Source organism: Crinia signifera, chromosome 7 (assembly GCF_055691185.1).
Source record: "Crinia signifera chromosome 7, ASM5569118v1, whole genome shotgun sequence".
NCBI classification, from domain to species: domain Eukaryota; kingdom Metazoa; phylum Chordata; class Amphibia; order Anura; family Myobatrachidae; genus Crinia; species Crinia signifera.
The window spans coordinates 195,021,666-195,043,593 of NC_139223.1; positions in this window are offsets into that span (position 1 = coordinate 195,021,666).

Sequence of the window (21,928 nt, forward strand, 5' to 3'; positions counted from 1 at the left end):
CATATCTCTCCTCTGTGCCTCCATAGCGACATATCTCTCCTCTGTGCCTCCATAGCGACATATCTGTTCTCTGTGCCTCCATAGCGACATATCTCTCCTCTGTGCCTCCATAGCGACATATCTCTCCTCTGTGCCTCCATAGCGACATATCTCTCCTCTGTGCCTCCATAGCGACATATCTGTTCTCTGTGCCTCCATAGCGACATATCTCTCCTCTGTGCCTCCATAGCGACATATCTCTCCTCTGTGCCTCCATAGCGATATATCTCTCCTCTGTGCCTCCATAGCGACAAATCTCTCCTCTGTGCCTCCATAGCGACATATCTCTCCTCCGTGCCTCCATAGCGACATATCTCTCCTCTGTGCCTCCATAGCGACATATCTGTTCTCTGTGCCTCCATAGCGACATATCTCTCCTCTGTACCTCCATAGCGACATACCTCTCCTCTGTGCCTCCATAGCGACATACCTCTCCTCTGTACCTCCATAGCGACATATCTCTCCTCTGTACCTCCATAGCGACATACCTCTCCTCTGTGCCTCCATAGCGACATACCTCTCCTCTGTGCCTCCATAGCGACATATCTCTCCTCTGTACCTCCATAGCGACATATCTCTCCTCTGTGCCTCCATAGCGACATATCTCTCCTCTGTGCCTCCATAGCGACATATCTGTCCTCTGTACCTCCATAGCGACATATCTCTCCTCTGTACCTCCATAGCGACATATCTCTCCTCTGTACCTCCATAGCGACATATCTCTCCTCTGTAACTCCATAGCGACATATCTCTCCTCTGTACCTCCATAGCGACATATCTCTCCTCTGTACCTCCATAGCGACATATCTCTCCTCTGTACCTCCATAGCGACATATCTCTCCTCTGTACCTCCATAGCGACATATCTCTCCTCTGTGCCTCCATAGCGACATATCTCTCCTCTGTGCCTCCATAGCGACATATCTGTTCTCTGTGCCTCCATAGCGACATATCTCTCCTCTGTGCCTCCATAGCGACATATCTCTCCTCTGTACCTCCATAGCGACATATCTCACCTCTGTGCCTCCATAGCGACATATCTCTCCTCTGTGCCTCCATAGCGACATATCTCTCCTCTGTGCCTCCATAGCGACATATCTCTCCTCTGTGCCTCCATAGCGACATATCTGTTCTCTGTGCCTCCATAGCGACATATCTCTCCTCTGTGCCTCCATAGCGACATATCTCTCCTCTGTGCCTCCATAGCGACATATCTCTCCTCTGTGCCTCCATAGCGACATATCTGTTCTCTGTGCCTCCATAGCGACATATCTCTCCTCTGTGCCTCCATAGCGACATATCTCTCCTCTGTGCCTCCTTAGCGACATATCTCTCCTCTGTGCCTCCATAGCGACATATCTCTCCTCTGTGCCTCCATAGCGACATATCTCTCCTCTGTGCCTCCATAGCGACATATCTCTCCTCTGTGCCTCCATAGCGACATATCTCTCCTCTGTGCCTCCATAGCGACAAATCTCTCCTCTGTGCCTCCATAGCGACATATCTCTCCTCCGTGCCTCCATAGCGACATATCTCTCCTCTGTGCCTCCATAGCGACATATCTGTTCTCTGTGCCTCCATAGCGACATATCTCTCCTCTGTACCTCCATAGCGACATATCTCTCCTCTGTGCCTCCATAGCGACATACCTCTCCTCTGTACCTCCATAGCGACATATCTCTCCTCTGTACCTCCATAGCGACATATCTCTCCTCTGTGCCTCCATAGCGACATATCTCTCCTCTGTGCCTCCATAGCGACATATCTGTTCTCTGTGCCTCCATAGCGACATATCTCTCCTCTGTGCCTCCATAGCGACATATCTCTCCTCTGTGCCTCCATAGCGACATATCTCTCCTCTGTGCCTCCATAGCGACATATCTGTTCTCTGTGCCTCCATAGCGACATATCTCTCCTCTGTGCCTCCATAGCGACATATCTCTCCTCTGTGCCTCCTTAGCGACATATCTCTCCTCTGTGCCTCCATAGCGACATATCTCTCCTCTGTGCCTCCATAGCGACATATCTCTCCTCTGTGCCTCCATAGCGACATATCTCTCCTCTGTGCCTCCATAGCGACATATCTCTCCTCTGTGCCTCCATAGCGACAAATCTCTCCTCTGTGCCTCCATAGCGACATATCTCTCCTCCGTGCCTCCATAGCGACATATCTCTCCTCTGTGCCTCCATAGCGACATATCTGTTCTCTGTGCCTCCATAGCGACATATCTCTCCTCTGTACCTCCATAGCGACATACCTCTCCTCTGTGCCTCCATAGCGACATACCTCTCCTCTGTACCTCCATAGCGACATATCTCTCCTCTGTACCTCCATAGCGACATATCTCTCCTCTGTGCCTCCATAGCGACATATCTCTCCTCTGTGCCTCCATAGCGACATATCTGTCCTCTGTACCTCCATAGCGACATATCTCTCCTCTGTACCTCCATAGCGACATATCTCTCCTCTGTGCCTCCATAGCGACATATCTCTCCTCTGTGCCTCCATAGCGACATATCTCTCCTCTGTACCTCCATAGCGACATATCTCTCCTCTGTACCTCCATAGCGACATATCTCTCCTCTGTGCCTCCATAGCGACATATCTGTCCTCTGTACCTCCATAGCGACATATCTCTCCTCTGTACCTCCATAGCGACATATCTCTCCTGTACCTCCATAGCGACATATCTCTCCTCTGTGCCTCCATAGCGACATATCTCTCCTCTGTGCCTCCATAGTGACATACCTCTCCTCTGTACCTCCATAGCGACATATCTCTCCTCTGTGCCTCCATAGCGACATATCTCTCCTCTGTGCCTCCATAGCGACATATCTCTCCTCTGTGCCTCCATAGCGACATATCTCTCCTCTGTGCCTCCATAGCGACATATCTCTCCTCTGTACCTCCATAGCGACATATCTCTCCTCTGTGCCTCAATAGCGACATATCTCTCCTCCGTGCCTCCATAGCGACATATCTCTCCTCCGTACCTCCATAGCGACATATCTCTCCTCTGTGCCTCAATAGCGACATATCTCTCCTCTGTGCCTCCATAGCGACATATCTCTCCTCTGTACCTCCATAGCGACATATCTCTCCTCTGTACCTCCATAGCTACATATCTCTCCTCTGTACCTCCATAGCGACACACTGTATCTCTCCTCTGTGCCTCCATAGCGACATATCTCTCCTCTGTGCCTCCATAGCGACATATCTCTCCTCTGTACCTCCATAGCGACATATCTCTCCTCTGTATCTCCATAGCGACATATCTCTCCTCTGTGCCTCCATAGCGACATATCTCTCCTCTGTGCCTCCATAGCGACATATCTCTCCTCTGTGCCTCCATAGCGACATATCTCTCCTCTGTGCCTCCATAGCGACATATCTCTCCTCTGTGCCTCCATAGCGACATATCTCTCCTCTGTGTCTCCATAGCGACATATCTGTCCTCTGTGCCTCCATAGCGACATATCTCTCCTCTGTGCCTCCATAGCGACATATCTCTCCTCTGTGCCTCCATAGTGACATATCTCTCCTCTGTGCCTCCATAGCGACATATCTCTCCTCTGTACCGCCATAGCGACATATCTCTCCTCTGTGCCTCCATAGCGACATATCTCTCCTCTGTGCCTCCATAGCGACATATCTCTCCTCTGTACCTCCATAGCGACATATCTCTCCTCTGTGCCTCCATAGCGACATATCTCTCCTCTGTGCCTCCATAGCGACATATCTCTCCTCTGTGCCTCCATAGCGACATATCTCTCCTCTGTATCTCCATAGCGACATATCTCTCCTCTGTGCCTCCATAGCGACATATCTCTCCTCTGTGCCTCCATAGCGACATATCTCTCCTCTGTACCTCCATAGCGACATATCTGTCCTCTGTACCTCCATAGCGACATATCTCTCCTCTGTACCTATATAGCGACATATCTCTCCTCTGTGCCTCCATAGCGACATATCTCTCCTCTGTGCCTCCATAGCGACATATCTCTCCTCTGTGCCTCCATAGCGACATATCTCTCCTCTGTGCCTCCATAGCGACATATCTCTCCTCTGTGCCTCCATAGCGACATATCTCTCCTCTGTACCTCCATAGCGACATATCTCTCCTCTGTGCCTCCATAGTGACATATCTCTCCTCTGTGCCTCGATAGCGACATATCTCTCCTCTGTACCTCCATAGCGACATATCTCTCCTCTGTGCCTCCATAGCGACATATCTCTCCTCTGTGCCTCCATAGCGACATATCTCTCCTCTGTGCCTCCATAGCGACATATCTCTCCTCTGTGCCTCCATAGCGACATATCTCTCCTCTGTGCCTCCATAGCGACATATCTCTCCTCTGTACCTCCATAGCGACATATCTCTCCTCTGTGCCTCCATAGCGACATATCTCTCCTCTGTGCCTCCATAGCGACATATCTCTCCTCTGTACCTCCATAGCGACATATCTCTCCTCTGTGCCGCCATAGCGACATATCTCTCCTCTGTGCCGCCATAGCGACATATCTCTCCTCTGTGCCTCCATAGCGACATATCTCTCCTCTGTGCCTCCATAGCGACATATCTCTCCTCTGTGCCTCCATAGCGATATATCTCTCCTCTGTGCCTCCATAGCGACATATCTCTCCTCTGTGCTTCCATAGCGACATATCTCTCCTCTGTAACTCCATAGCGACATATCTCTCCTCTGTGCCTCCATAGCGACATATCTCTCCTCTGTGCTTCCATAGCGACATATCTCTCCTCTGTGCCTCCATAGCGACATATCTCTCCTCTGTACCTCCATAGCGACATATCTCTCCTCTGTACCTCCATAGCGACATATCTCTCCTCTGTACCTCCATAGCGACATATCTCTCCTCTGTGTCTCCATAGCGACATACCTCTCCTCTGTGCCTCCATAGCGACATATCTCTCCTCTGTACCTCCATAGCGACATATCTCTCCTCTGTGCCTCCATAGCGACATATCTCTCCTCTGTGCCTCCATAGCGACATATCTCTCCTCTGTACCTCCATAGCGACATATCTCTCCTCTGTACCTCCATAGCGACATATCTCTCCTCTGTGCCTCCATAGCGACATATCTCTCCTCTGTACCTCCATAGCAACATATCTCTCCTCTGTGCCTCCTTAGCGACATATCTCTCCTCTGTACCTCCATAGCGACATATCTCTCCTCTGTGCCTCCTTAGCGACATATCTGTCCTCTGTACCTCCATAGCGACATATCTCTCCTCTGTGCCTCCATAGCGACATATCTCTCCTCTGTAACTCCATAGCGACATATCTCTCCTCTGTATCTCCATAGTGACATATCTCTCCTCTGTACCTCCATAGCGACATATCTCTCCTCTGTGCCTCCATAGCGACATATCTCTCCTCTGTGCCTCCATAGCGACATATCTCTCCTCTGTGCCTCCATAGCGACATATCTCTCCTCTGTATCTCCATAGCGACATATCTCTCCTCTGTGCCTCCATAGCGACATATCTCTCCTCTGTGCCTCCATAGCGACATATCTGTTCTCTGTGCCTCCATAGCGACATATCTCTCCTCTGTACCTCCATAGCGACATATCTCTCCTCTGTACCTCCATAGCGACATATCTCACCTCTGTGCCTCCATAGCGACATATCTCTCCTCTGTGCCTCCATAGCGACATATCTCTCCTCTGTGCCTCCATAGCGACATATCTCTCCTCTGTGCCTCCATAGCGACATATCTGTTCTCTGTGCCTCCATAGCGACATATCTCTCCTCTGTGCCTCCATAGCGACATATCTCTCCTCTGTGCCTCCATAGCGACATATCTCTCCTCTGTGCCTCCATAGCGACATATCTGTTCTCTGTGCCTCCATAGCGACATATCTCTCCTCTGTGCCTCCATAGCGACATATCTCTCCTCTGTGCCTCCTTAGCGACATATCTCTCCTCTGTGCCTCCATAGCGACATATCTCTCCTCTGTGCCTCCATAGCGACATATCTCTCCTCTGTGCCTCCATAGCGACATATCTCTCCTCTGTGCCTCCATAGCGACATATCTCTCCTCTGTGCCTCCATAGCGACAAATCTCTCCTCTGTGCCTCCATAGCGACATATCTCTCCTCTGTGCCTCCATAGCGACATATCTGTTCTCTGTGCCTCCATAGCGACATATCTCTCCTCTGTACCTCCATAGCGACATACCTCTCCTCTGTGCCTCCATAGCGACATACCTCTCCTCTGTACCTCCATAGCGACATATCTCTCCTCTGTACCTCCATAGCGACATATCTCTCCTCTGTGCCTCCATAGCGACATATCTCTCCTCTGTGCCTCCATAGCGACATATCTGTCCTCTGTACCTCCATAGCGACATATCTCTCCTCTGTACCTCCATAGCGACATATCTCTCCTCTGTGCCTCCATAGCGACATATCTCTCCTCTGTGCCTCCATAGCGACATATCTCTCCTCTGTGCCTCCATAGCGACATATCTCTCCTCTGTACCTCCATAGCGACATATCTCTCCTCTGTGCCTCCATAGCGACATATCTGTCCTCTGTACCTCCATAGCGACATATCTCTCCTCTGTACCTCCATAGCGACATATCTCTCCTGTACCTCCATAGCGACATATCTCTCCTCTGTATCTCTACAGCGACATATCTCTCCTCTGTGCCTCCATAGCGACATATCTCTCCTCTGTGCCTCCATAGCGGCATATCTCTCCTCTGTGCCTCCATAGCGACATATCTCTCCTCTGTGCCTCCATAGCGACATATCTCTCCTCTGTGCCTCCATAGCGACATATCTCTCCTCTGTACCTCCATAGCGACATATCTCTCCTCTGTGCCTCCATAGCGACATATGTCTCCTCTGTACCTCCATAGCAACATATCTCTCCTCTGTACCTCCATAGCGACATATCTCTCCTCTGTGCCTCCATAGCGACATATCTCTCCTCTGTACCTCCATAGCGACATATCTCTCCTCTGTGCCTCCATAGCGACATATCTGTCCTCTGTGCCTCCATAGTGACATATCTCTCCTCTGTGCCTCCATAGCGACATATCTCTCCTCCGTGCCTCCATAGCGACATATCTCTCCTCCGTAACTCCATAGCGACATATCTCTCCTCTGTGCCTCAATAGCGACATATCTCTCCTCTGTGCCTCCATAGCGACATATCTCTCCTCTGTACCTCCATAGCGACATATCTCTCCTCTGTACCTCCATAGCTACATATCTCTCCTCTGTGCCTCCATAGCGACATACTGTATCTCTCCTCTGTGCCTCCATAGCGACATATCTCTCCTCTGTGCCTCCATAGCGACATATCTCTCCTCTGTACCTCCATAGCGACATATCTCTCCTCTGTATCTCCATAGCGACATATCTCTCCTCTGTGCCTCCATAGCGACATATCTCTCCTCTGTACCTCCATAGCGACATATCTGTCCTCTGTGCCTCCATAGCGACATATCTCTCCTCTGTGCCTCCATAGTGACATATCTCATCTCTGTACCTCCATAGCAACATATCTCTCCTCTGTACCTCCATAGCGACATATCTCTCCTCTGTGCCTCCATAGCGACATATCTCTCCTCTGTGCCTCCATAGCGACATATCTCTCCTCTGTGCCTCCATAGTGACATATCTCTCCTCTGTGCCTCCATAGCGACATATCTCTCCTCTGTGCCTCCATAGCGACATATCTCTCCTCTGTACCTCCATAGCGACATATCTCTCCTCTGTGCCTCCATAGCGACATATCTCTCCTCTGTGCCTCCATAGTGACATATCTCTCCTCTGTGCCTCCATAGCGACATATCTCTCCTCTGTGCCTCCATAGGGACATATCTCTCCTCTGTATCTCCATAGTGACATATCTCTCCTCTGTATCTCCATAGTGACATATCTCTCCTCTGTGCCTCCATAGCGACATATCTCTCCTCTGTATCTCCATAGCGACATATCTCTCCTCTGTACCTCCATAGCGACATATCTCTCCTCTGTACCTCCATAGCGACATATCTCTCCTCTGTGCCTCCATAGCGACATATCTCTCCTCTGTATCTCCATAGCGACATATCTCTCCTCTGTACCTCCATAGCGACATATCTCTCCTCTGTACCTCCATAGCGACATATCTCTCCTCTGTGCCTCCATAGTGACATATCTCTCCTCTGTACCTCCATAGCGACATATCTCTCCTCTGTGCCTCCATAGTGACATATCTCTCCTCTGTATCTCCATAGCGACATATCTCTCCTCTGTGCCTCCATAGCGACATATCTCTCCTCTGTACCTCCATAGCGACATATCTGTCCTCTGTGCCTCCATAGCGACATATCTCTCCTCTGTGCCTCCATAGTGACATATCTCATCTCTGTACCTCCATAGCAACATATCTCTCCTCTGTACCTCCATAGCGACATATCTCTCCTCTGTGCCTCCATAGCGACATATCTCTCCTCTGTGCCTCCATAGCGACATATCTCTCCTCTGTGCCTCCATAGCGACATATCTCTCCTCTGTGCCTCCATAGCGACATATCTCTCCTCTGTGCCTCCATAGCGACATATCTCTCCTCTGTACCTCCATAGCGACATATCTCTCCTCTGTGCCTCCATAGCGACATATCTCTCCTCTGTGCCTCCATAGTGACATATCTCTCCTCTGTGCCTCCATAGCGACATATCTCTCCTCTGTGCCTCTATAGGGACATATCTCTCCTCTGTATCTCCATAGCGACATATCTCTCCTCTGTATCTCCATAGCGACATATCTCTCCTCTGTGCCTCCATAGCGACATATCTCTCCTCTGTATCTCCATAGCGACATATCTCTCCTCTGTACCTCCATAGCGACATATCTCTCCTCTGTACCTCCATAGCGACATATCTCTCCTCTGTGCCTCCATAGCGACATATCTCTCCTCTGTACCTCCATAGCGACATATCTCTCCTCTGTGCCTCCATAGCGACATATCTCTCCTCTGTGCCTCCATAGCGACATATCTCTCCTCTGTGCCTCCATAGCGACATATCTCTCCTCTGTGCCTCCATAGCGACATATCTCTCCTCTGTGCCTCCATAGCGACATATCTCTCCTCTGTGCCTCCATAGCGACATATCTCTCCTCTGTACCTCCATAGCGACATATCTCTCCTCTGTGCCTCCATAGCGACATATCTCTCCTCTGTGCCTCCATAGTGACATATCTCTCCTCTGTGCCTCCATAGTGACATATCTCTCCTCTGTGCCTCCATAGCGACATATCTCTCCTCTGTACCTCCATAGCGACATATCTCTCCTCTGTACCTCCATAGCGACATATCTGTCCTCTGTGCCTCCATAGCGACATATCTCTCCTCTGTGCCTCCATAGCGACATATCTCATCTCTGTACCTCCATAGCAACATATCTCTCCTCTGTACCTCCATAGCGACATATCTCTCCTCTGTGCCTCCATAGCGACATATCTTTCCTCTGTACCTCCATAGCGACATATCTCTCCTCTGTACCTCCATAGCGACATATCTCTCCTCTGTGCCTCCATAGCGACATATCTCTCCTCTGTGCCTCCATAGCGACATATCTCTCCTCTGTGCCTCCATAGCGACATATCTCTCCTCTGTGCCTCCATAGCGACATATCTCTCCTCTGTGCCTCCATAGCGACATATCTCTCCTCTGTGCCTCCATAGCGACATATCTCTCCTCTGTGCCTCCATAGCGACATATCTCTCCTCTGTACCTCCATAGTGACATATCTCTCCTCTGTGCCTCCATAGCGACATATCTCTCCTCTGTGCCTCCATAGCGACATATCTCTCCTCTGTACCTCCATAGCGACATATCTCTCCTCTGTGCCTCCATAGCGACATATCTCTCCTCTGTGCCTCCATAGCGACATATCTCTCCTCTGTGCCTCCATAGCGATATATCTCTCCTCTGTGCCTCCATAGCGACATATCTCTCCTCTGTGCTTCCATAGCGACATATCTCTCCTCTGTAACTCCATAGCGACATATCTCTCCTCTGTGCCTCCATAGCGACATATCTCTCCTCTGTGCCTCCATAGCGACATATCTCTCCTCTGTGCTTCCATAGCGACATATCTCTCCTCCGTGCCTCCATAGTGACATATCTCTCCTCTGTACCTCCATAGCAACATATCTCTCCTCTGTACCTCCATAGCGACATATCTCTCCTCTGTACCTCCATAGCGACATATCTCTCCTCTGTGCCTCCATAGCGACATATCTCTCCTCTGTGCCTCCATAGCGACATATCTCTCCTCTGTATCTCCATAGCGACATATCTCTCCTCTGTATCTCCATAGTGACATATCTCTCCTCTGTACCTCCATAGCGACATATCTCTCCTCTGTGCCTCCATAGCGACATATCTCTCCTCTGTGCCTCCATAGCGACATATCTCTCCTCTGTGCCTCCATAGCGACATATCTCTCCTCTGTACCTCCATAGCGACATATCTCTCCTCTGTACCTCCATAGCGGCATATCTCTCCTCTGTGCCTCCATAGCGACATATCTGTCCTCTGTGCCTCCATAGCGACATATCTCTCCTCTGTGTCTCCATAGCGACATATCTCTCCTCTGTGCCTCCATAGCGACATATCTCTCCTCTGTGCTTCCATAGTGACATATCTCTCCTCTGTGCCTCCATAGTGACATATCTCTCCTCTGTGCCTCCATAGCGACATATCTCTCCTCTGTAACTCCATAGCGACATATCTCTCCTCTGTACCTCCATAGCGACATATCTCTCCTCTGTACCTCCATAGCGACATATCTCTCCTCTGTACCTCCATAGCGACATATCTCTCCTCTGTACCTCCATAGCGACATATCTCTCCTCTGTGCCTCCATAGCGACATATCTCTCCTCTGTGCCTCCATAGCGACATATCTGTTCTCTGTGCCTCCATAGCGACATATCTCTCCTCTGTGCCTCCATAGCGACATATCTCTCCTCTGTGCCTCTATAGCGACATATCTGTTCTCTGTGCCTCCATAGCGACATATCTCTCCTCTGTGCCTCCATAGCGACATATCTCTCCTCTGTGCCTCCATAGCGACATATCTCTCCTCTGTGCCTCCATAGCGACATATCTGTTCTCTGTGCCTCCATAGCGACATATCTCTCCTCTGTACCTCCATAGCGACATATCTCTCCTCTGTACCTCCATAGCGACATATCTCACCTCTGTGCCTCCATAGCGACATATCTCTCCTCTGTGCCTCCATAGCGACATATCTCTCCTCTGTGCCTCCATAGCGACATATCTCTCCTCTGTGCCTCTATAGCGACATATCTGTTCTCTGTGCCTCCATAGCGACATATCTCTCCTCTGTGCCTCCATAGCGACATATCTCTCCTCTGTGCCTCCATAGCGACATATCTCTCCTCTGTGCCTCCATAGCGACATATCTGTTCTCTGTGCCTCCATAGCGACATATCTCTCCTCTGTGCCTCCATAGCGACATATCTCTCCTCTGTGCCTCCTTAGCGACATATCTCTCCTCTGTGCCTCCATAGCGACATATCTCTCCTCTGTGCCTCCATAGCGACATATCTCTCCTCTGTGCCTCCATAGCGACATATCTCTCCTCTGTGCCTCCATAGCGACATATCTCTCCTCTGTGCCTCCATAGCGACAAATCTCTCCTCCGTGCCTCCATAGCGACATATCTCTCCTCCGTGCCTCCATAGCGACATATCTCTCCTCTGTGCCTCCATAGCGACATATCTGTTCTCTGTGCCTCCATAGCGACATATCTCTCCTCTGTACCTCCATAGCGACATACCTCTCCTCTGTGCCTCCATAGCGACATACCTCTCCTCTGTGCCTCCATAGCGACATATCTCTCCTCTGTACCTCCATAGCGACATATCTCTCCTCTGTGCCTCCATAGCGACATATCTCTCCTCTGTGCCTCCATAGCGACATATCTGTCCTCTGTACCTCCATAGCGACATATCTCTCCTCTGTACCTCCATAGCGACATATCTCTCCTCTGTGCCTCCATAGCGACATATCTCTCCTCTGTGCCTCCATAGCGACATATCTCTCCTCTGTACCTCCATAGCGACATATCTCTCCTCTGTACCTCCATAGCGACATATCTCTCCTCTGTGCCTCCATAGCGACATATCTGTCCTCTGTACCTCCATAGCGACATATCTCTCCTCTGTACCTACATAGCGACATATCTCTCCTGTACCTCCATAGCGACATATCTCTCCTCTGTACCTCCATAGCGACATATCTCTCCTCTGTGCCTCCATAGCGACATACCTCTCCTCTGTACCTCCATAGCGACATATCTCTCCTCTGTGCCTCCATAGCGACATATCTCTCCTCTGTGCCTCCATAGCGACATATCTCTCCTCTGTGCCTCCATAGCGACATATCTCTCCTCTGTGCCTCCATAGCGACATATCTCTCCTCTGTACCTCCATAGCGACATATCTCTCCTCCGTGCCTCAATAGCGACATATCTCTCCTCCGTGCCTCCATAGCGACATATCTCTCCTCCGTACCTCCATAGCGACATATCTCTCCTCTGTGCCTCAATAGCGACATATCTCTCCTCTGTGCCTCCATAGCGACATATCTCTCCTCTGTACCTCCATAGCGACATATCTCTCCTCTGTACCTCCATAGCTACATATCTCTCCTCTGTACCTCCATAGCGACATACTGTATCTCTCCTCTGTGCCTCCATAGCGACATATCTCTCCTCTGTGCCTCCATAGCGACATATCTCTCCTCTGTACCTCCATAGCGACATATCTCTCCTCTGTATCTCCATAGCGACATATCTCTCCTCTGTGCCTCCATAGCGACATATCTCTCCTCTGTGCCTCCATAGCGACATATCTCTCCTCTGTACCTCCATAGCGACATATCTCTCCTCTGTGCCTCCATAGCGACATATCTCTCCTCTGTGCCTCCATAGCGACATATCTCTCCTCTGTGCCTCCATAGCGACATATCTGTCCTCTGTGCCTCCATAGCGACATATCTCTCCTCTGTGCCTCCATAGCGACATATCTCTCCTCTGTGCCTCCATAGCGACATATCTGTCCTCTGTGCCATCATAGCGACATATCTCTCCTCTGTGCCTCCATAGCGACATATCTCTCCTCTGTACCGCCATAGCGACATATCTCTCCTCTGTACCGCCATAGCGACATATCTCTCCTCTGTGCCTCCATAGCGACATATCTCTCCTCTGTGCCTCCATAGCGACATATCTCTCCTCTGTACCTCCATAGCGACATATCTCTCCTCTGTGCCTCCATAGCGACATATCTCTCCTCTGTGCCTCCATAGTGACATATCTCTCCTCTGTGCCTCCATAGCGACATATCTCTCCTCTGTATCTCCATAGTGACATATCTCTCCTCTGTGCCTCCATAGCGACATATCTCTCCTCTGTGCCATCATAGCGACATATCTCTCCTCTGTGCCTCCATAGCGACATATCTCTCCTCTGTGCCTCCATAGCGACATATCTCTCCTCTGTACCGCCATAGTGACATATCTCTCCTCTGTGCCTCCATAGCGACATATCTCTCCTCTGTGCCTCCATAGCGACATATCTCTCCTCTGTACCTCCATAGCGACATATCTCTCCTCTGTGCCTCCATAGTGACATATCTCTCCTCTGTGCCTCCATAGCGACATATCTCTCCTCTGTATCTCCATAGTGACATATCTGTCCTCTGTGCCTCCATAGCGACATATCTCTCCTCTGTACCTATATAGCGACATATTTCTCCTCTGTGCCTCCATAGCGACATATCTGTCCTCTGTACCTCCATAGCGACATATCTCTCCTCTGTACCTATATAGCGACATATTTCTCCTCTGTGCCTCCATAGCGACATATCTCTCCTCTGTACCTCCATAGCGACATATCTCTCCTCTGTGCCTCCATAGCGACATATCTCTCCTCTGTGCCTCCATAGCGACATATCTCTCCTCTGTGCCTCCATAGCGACATATCTCTGCTCTGTACCTCCATAGTGACATATCTCTCCTCTGTGCCTCCATAGTGACATATCTCTCCTCTGTGCCTCCATAGCGACATATCTCTCCTCTGTACCTCCATAGTGACATATCTCTCCTCTGTGCCTCCATAGCGACATATCTCTCCTCTGTGCCTCCATAGCGACATATCTCTCCTCTGTGCCTCCATAGCGATATATCTCTCCTCTGTGCCTCCATAGCGACATATCTCTCCTCTGTGCTTCCATAGCGACATATCTCTCCTCTGTAACTCCATAGCGACATATCTCTCCTCTGTGCCTCCATAGCGACATATCTCTCCTCTGTGCCTCCATAGCGACATATCTGTTCTCTGTGCCTCCATAGCGACATATCTCTCCTCTGTGCCTCCATAGCGACATATCTCTCCTCTGTGCCTCCTTAGCGACATATCTCTCCTCTGTGCCTCCATAGCGACATATCTCTCCTCTGTGCCTCCATAGCGACATATCTCTCCTCTGTGCCTCCATAGCGACATATCTCTCCTCTGTGCCTCCATAGCGACATATCTCTCCTCTGTGCCTCCATAGCGACAAATCTCTCCTCTGTGCCTCCATAGCGACATATCTCTCCTCCGTGCCTCCATAGCGACATATCTCTCCTCTGTGCCTCCATAGCGACATATCTGTTCTCTGTGCCTCCATAGCGACATATCTCTCCTCTGTACCTCCATAGCGACATACCTCTCCTCTGTGCCTCCATAGCGACATACCTCTCCTCTGTACCTCCATAGCGACATATCTCTCCTCTGTACCTCCATAGCGACATATCTCTCCTCTGTGCCTCCATAGCGACATATCTCTCCTCTGTGCCTCCATAGCGACATATCTGTCCTCTGTACCTCCATAGCGACATATCTCTCCTCTGTACCTCCATAGCGACATATCTCTCCTCTGTGCCTCCATAGTGACATATCTCTCCTCTGTGCCTCCATAGCGACATATCTCTCCTCTGTGCCTCCATAGCGACATATCTCTCCTCTGTATCTCCATAGCGACATATCTCTCCTCTGTACCTCCCTCCATAGTGACATATCTCTCCTCTGTGCCTCCATAGCGACATATCTCTCCTCTGTACCTCCATAGCGACATATCTCTCCTCTGTGCCTCCATAGCGACATATCTGTCCTCTGTACCTCCATAGCGACATATCTCTCCTCTGTACCTCCATAGCGACATATCTCTCCTGTACCTCCATAGCGACATATCTCTCCTCTGTATCTCTACAGCGACATATCTCTCCTCTGTGCCTCCATAGTGACATATCTCTCCTCTGTGCCTCCATAGCGGCATATCTCTCCTCCGTGCCTCCATAGCGACATATCTCTCCTCTGTACCTCCATAGCGACATATCTCTCCTCTGTGCCTCCATAGTGACATATGTCTCCTCTGTACCTCCATAGCAACATATCTCTCCTCTGTACCTCCATAGCGACATATCTCTCCTCTGTGCCTCCATAGCGACATATCTCTCCTCTGTACCTCCATAGCGACATATCTCTCCTCTGTGCCTCCATAGCGACATATCTGTCCTCTGTGCCTCCATAGTGACATATCTCTCCTCTGTGCCTCCATAGCGACATATCTCTCCTCCGTGCCTCCATAGCGACATATCTCTCCTCCGTACCTCCATAGCGACATATCTCTCCTCTGTGCCTCAATAGCGACATATCTCTCCTCTGTGCCTCCATAGCGACATATCTCTCCTCTGTACCTCCATAGCGACATATCTCTCCTCTGTACCTCCATAGCTACATATCTCTCCTCTGTACCTCCATAGCGACATACTGTATCTCTCCTCTGTGCCTCCATAGCGACATATCTCTCCTCTGTGCCTCCATAGCGACATATCTCTCCTCTGTACCTCCATAGCGACATATCTCTCCTCTGTATCTCCATAGCGACATATCTCTCCTCTGTGCCTCCATAGCGACATATCTCTCCTCTGTACCTCCATAGCGACATATCTCTCCTCTGTACCTCCATAGCGACATATCTCTCCTCTGTATCTCTACAGCGACATATCTCTCCTCTGTGCCTCCATAGCGACATATCTCTCCTCTGTGCCTCCATAGCGGCATATCTCTCCTCCGTGCCTCCATAGCGACATATCTCTCCTCTGTACCTCCATAGCGACATATCTCTCCTCTGTGCCTCCATAGCGACATATGTCTCCTCTGTACCTCCATAGCAACATATCTCTCCTCTGTACCTCCATAGCGACATATCTCTCCTCTGTGCCTCCATAGCGACATATCTCTCCTCTGTACCTCCATAGCGACATATCTCTCCTCTGTGCCTCCATAGCGACATATCTCTCCTCTGTACCTATATAGCGACATATCTCTCCTCTGTACCTCCATAGCGACATATCTCTCCTCTGTACCTCCATAGCGACATATCTCTCCTCTGTGCCTCCATAGCGACATATCTCTCCTCTGTGCCTCCATAGCGACATATCTCTCCTCTGTGCCTCCATAGCGACATATCTCTCCTCCGTGCCTCCATAGCGACATATCTCTCCTCCGTGCCTCCGTAGCGACATATCTCTCCTCTGTACCTCCATAGCGACATATCTCTCCTCTGTACCTCCATAGCGACATATCTCTCCTCTGTGCCTCCATAGCGACATATCTCTCCTCTGTGCCTCCATAGCGACATATCTCTCCTCTGTGCCTCCATAGCGACATATCTCTCCTCTGTACCTCCATAGCGACATATCTCTCCTCTGTACCTCCATAGCGACATATCTCTCCTCTGTGCCTCCATAGCGACATATCTCTCCTCCGTACCTCCATAGCGACATATCTCTCCTCCGTGCCTCCATAGCGACATATCTCTCCTCCGTGCCTCCATAGCGACATATCTCTCCTCCGTGCCTCCATAGCGACATATCTCTCCTCTGTACCGCCATAGCGACATATCTCTCCTCTGTGCCTCCATAGCGACATATCTCTCCTCTGTACCTCCATAGCGACATATCTCTCCTCTGTGCCTCCATAGCGACATATCTCTCCTCTGTCCCTCCATAGCGACATATCTCTCCTCTGTGCCTCCATAGCGACATATCTCTCCTCTGTGCCTCCATAGCGACATATCTCTCCTCTGTGCCTCCATAGCGACATATCTCTCCTCTGTACCTCCATAGCGACATATCTCTCCTCTGTGCCTCCATAGCGACATATCTCTCCTCTGTGCCTCCATAGCGACATATCTCTCCTCTGTGCCTCCATAGCGACATATCTCTCCTCTGTGCCTCCTTAGCGACATATCTCTCCTCTGTGCCTCCATAGCGACATATCTCTCCTCTGTACCTCCATAGCGACATACCTCTCCTCTGTGCCTCCATAGCGACATATCTCTCCTCTGTACCTCCATAGCGACATATCTCTCCTCTGTACCTCCATAGCGACATATCTCTCCTCTGTATCTCGACAGCGACATATCTCTCCTCTGTGCCTCCATAGCGACATATCTCTCCTCTGTGCCTCCATAGCGACATATCTCTCCTCTGTACCTATATAGCGACATATCTCTCCTCTGTACCTCCATAGCGACATATCTCTCCTCTGTACCTCCATAGCGACATATCTCTCCTCTGTGCCTCCATAGCGACATATCTCTCCTCTGTGCCTCCATAGCGACATATCTCTCCTCTGTGCCTCCATAGCGACATATCTCTCCTCTGTACCTCCATAGCGACATATCTCTCCTCTGTACCTCCATAGCGACATATCTCTCCTCCGTGCCTCCATAGCGACATATCTCTCCTCCGTGCCTCCATAGCGACATATCTCTCCTCTGTGCCTCCATAGCGACAAATCTCTCCTCCGTGCCTCCATAGCGACATATCTCTCCTCCGTACCTCCATAGCGACATATCTCTCCTCTGTGCCTCCATAGCGACATATCTCTCCTCTGTACCACCATAGCGACATATCTCTCCTCTGTGCCTCCATAGCGACATATCTCTCCTCTGTACCTCCATAGCGACATATCTCTCCTCTGTACCTCCATAGCGACATATCTCTCCTCTGTGCCTCCATAGCGACATATCTCTCCTCTGTACCTCCATAGCGACATATCTCTCCTCTGTGCCTCCATAGCGACATATCTCTCCTCTGTACCTCCATAGCGACATATCTCTCCTCTGTGTCTCCATAGCGACATATCTCTCCTCTGTGCCTCCATAGCGACATATCTCTCCTCTGTGCCTCCATAGCGACATATCTCTCCTCTGTGCCTCCATAGCGACATATCTCTCCTCTGTGCCTCCATAGCGACATATCTCTCCTCTGTGCCTCCATAGCGACATATCTCTCCTCTGTACCTCCATAGCGACATATCTCTCCTCTGTGCCTCCATAGCGACATATCTCTCCTCTGTGCCTCCATAGCGACATATCTCTCCTCTGTACCTCCATAGCGACATATCTCTCCTCTGTGCCTCCATAGCGACATATCTCTCCTCTGTGCCTCCATAGCGACATATCTCTCCTGTACCTCCATAGCGACATATCTCTCCTCTGTGCCTCCATAGCGACATATCTCTCCTCTGTGCCATCATAGCGACATATCTCTCCTCTGTGCCTCCATAGCGACATATCTCTCCTCTGTGCCTCCATAGCGACATATCTCTCCTCTGTGCCTCCATAGCGACATATCTCTCCTCTGTGCCTCCATAGCGACATATCTCTCCTCTGTGCCTCCATAGCGACATATCTCTCCTCTGTGCCTCCATAGCGACATATCTCTCCTCTGTGCCTCCATAGCGACATATCTCTCCTCTGTGCCTCCATAGCGACATATCTCTCCTCTGTGCCTCCATAGCGACATATCTCTCCTCTGTACCTCCATAGCGACATATCTCTCCTCTGTGCCTCCATAGCGACATATCTCTCCTCTGTGCCTCCATAGCGACATATCTCTCCTCTGTGCCTCCATAGCGACATATCTCTCCTCTGTACCTCCATAGCGACATATCTCTCCTCTGTGCCTCTACAGCGACATATCTCTCCTCTGTGCCTCCATAGCGACATATCTCTCCTCTGTGCCTCCATAGCGACATATCTCTCCTCTGTGCCTCCATAGCGACATATCTCTCCTCTGTGCCTCCATAGCGACATATCTCTCCTCTGTGCCTCCATAGCGACATATCTCTCCTGTACCTCCATAGCGACATATCTCTCCTCTGTGCCTCCATAGCGACATATCTCTCCTCTGTGCCATCATAGCGACATATCTCTCCTCTGTGCCTCCATAGCGACATATCTCTCCTCTGTGCCTCCATAGCGACATATCTCTCCTCTGTGCCTCCATAGCGACATATCTCTCCTCTGTGCCTCCATAGCGACATATCTCTCCTCTGTGCCTCCATAGCGACATATCTCTCCTCTGTGCCTCCATAGCGACATATCTCTCCTCTGTGCCTCCATAGCGACATATCTCTCCTCTGTGCCTCCATAGCGACATATCTCTCCTCTGTACCTCCATAGCGACATATCTCTCCTCTGTGCCTCCATAGCGACATATCTCTCCTCTGTGCCTCCATAGCGACATATCTCTCCTCTGTGCCTCCATAGCGACATATCTCTCCTCTGTGCCTCCATAGCGACATATCTCTCCTCTGTGCCTCTACAGCGACATATCTCTCCTCTGTGCCTCCATAGCGACATATCTCTCCTCTGTGCCTCCATAGCGACATATCTCTCCTCTGTGCCTCCATAGCGACATATCTCTCCTCTGTGCCTCCATAGCGACATATCTCTCCTCTGTGCCTCCATAGCGACATATCTCTCCTCTGTGCCTCCATAGCGACATATCTCTCCTCTGTGCCTCCATAGCGACATATCTCTCCTCTGTGCCTCCATAGCGACATACCTCTCCTCTGTACCTCCATAGCGACATATCTCTCCTCTGTACCTCCATAGCGACATATCTCTCCTCTGTACCTCCATAGCGACATATCTCTCCTCTGTGCCTCCATAGCGACATATCTGTCCTCTGTGCCTCCATAGCGACATATCTCTCCTCTGTACCTCCATAGCGACATATCTCTCCTCTGTGCCTCCATAGCGACATATCTCTCCTCTGTACCTCCATAGCGACATATCTCTCCTCTGTACCTCCATAGCGACATATCTCTCCTCTGTACCTCCATAGCGACATATCTCTCCTCTGTGCCTCCATAGCGACATATCTCTCCTCTGTGCCTCCATAGCGACATATCTCTCCTCTGTGCCTCCATAGCGACATATCTCTCCTCTGTACCTCCATAGCGACATATCTCTCCTCTGTACCGCCATAGCGACATATCTCTCCTCTGTGCCTCCATAGCGACATATCTCTCCTCTGTGCCTCCATAGCGACATATCTCTCCTCTGTGCCTCCATAGCGACATATCTCTCCTCTGTATCTCCATAGTGACATATCTCTCCTCTGTGCCTCCATAGCCACATATCTCTCCTCTGTACCGCCATAGCGACATATCTCTCCTCTGTGCCTCCATAGCGACATATCTCTCCTCTGTGCCTCCATAGCGACATATCTCTCCTCTGTGCCTCCATAGCGACATATCTCTCCTCTGTATCTCCATAGTGACATATCTCTCCTCTGTGCCTCCATAGCGACATATCTCTCCTCTGTGCCTCCATAGCGACATATCTCTCCTCTGTGCCTCCATAGCGACATATCTCTCCTCTGTGCCTCCATAGCGACATATCTCTCCTCTGTGCCTCCTCTGTGCCTCCATAGCGACATATCTCTCCTCTGTACCTCCATAGCGACATATCTCTCCTCTGTGCCTCCATAGCGACATATCTCTCCTCTGTGCCTCCATAGCGACATATCTCTCCTCTGTGCCTCCATAGCAGCATATCTCTCCTCTGTGCCTCCATAGCGACATATCTCTCCTCTGTACCTCCATAACGACATATCTCTCCTCTGTGCCTCCATAGCGACATATCTGTCCTCTGTACCTCCATAGCGACATATCTCTCCTCTGTGCCGCCATAGCGACATATCTCTCCTCTGTGCCTCCATAGCGGCAAATCTCTCCTCTGTGCCTCCATAGCGACATATCTCTCCTCTGTGCCTCCATAGCGACATATCTCTCCTCTGTGCCTCCATAGCGACATATCTCTCCTCTGTACCTCCATAGCGACATATCTCTCCTCTGTGCCTCCATAGCGACATATCTCTCCTCTGTGCCTCCATAGCGGCAAATCTCTCCTCTGTGCCTCCATAGCGACATATCTCTCCTCTGTGCCTCCATAGCGACATATCTCTCCTCTGTGCCTCCATAGCGACATATCTCTCCTCTGTGCCTCCATAGCGACATATCTCTCCTCTGTGCCTCCATAGCGGCATATCTCTCCTCTGTGCCTCCATAGCGACATATCTCTCCTCTGTACCTCCATAGCGACATATCTCTCCTCTGTACCGCCATAGCGACATATCTCTCCTCTGTGCCTCCATAGCGGCAAATCTCTCCTCTGTGCCTCCATAGCGACATATCTCTCCTCTGTACCTCCATAGCGGCATATCTCTCCTCTGTGCCTCCATAGCGACATATCTCTCCTCTGTACCTCCATAGCGACATATCTCTCCTCTGTGCCTCCATAGCGACATATCTCTCCTCTGTGCCTCCATAGCGGCAAATCTCTCCTCTGTGCCTCCATAGCGACATATCTCTCCTCTGTGCCTCCATAGCGACATATCTCTCCTCTGTACCTCCATAGCGGCATATCTCTCCTCTGTGCCTCCATAGCGACATATCTCTCCTCTGTGCCTCCATAGCGGCAAATCTCTC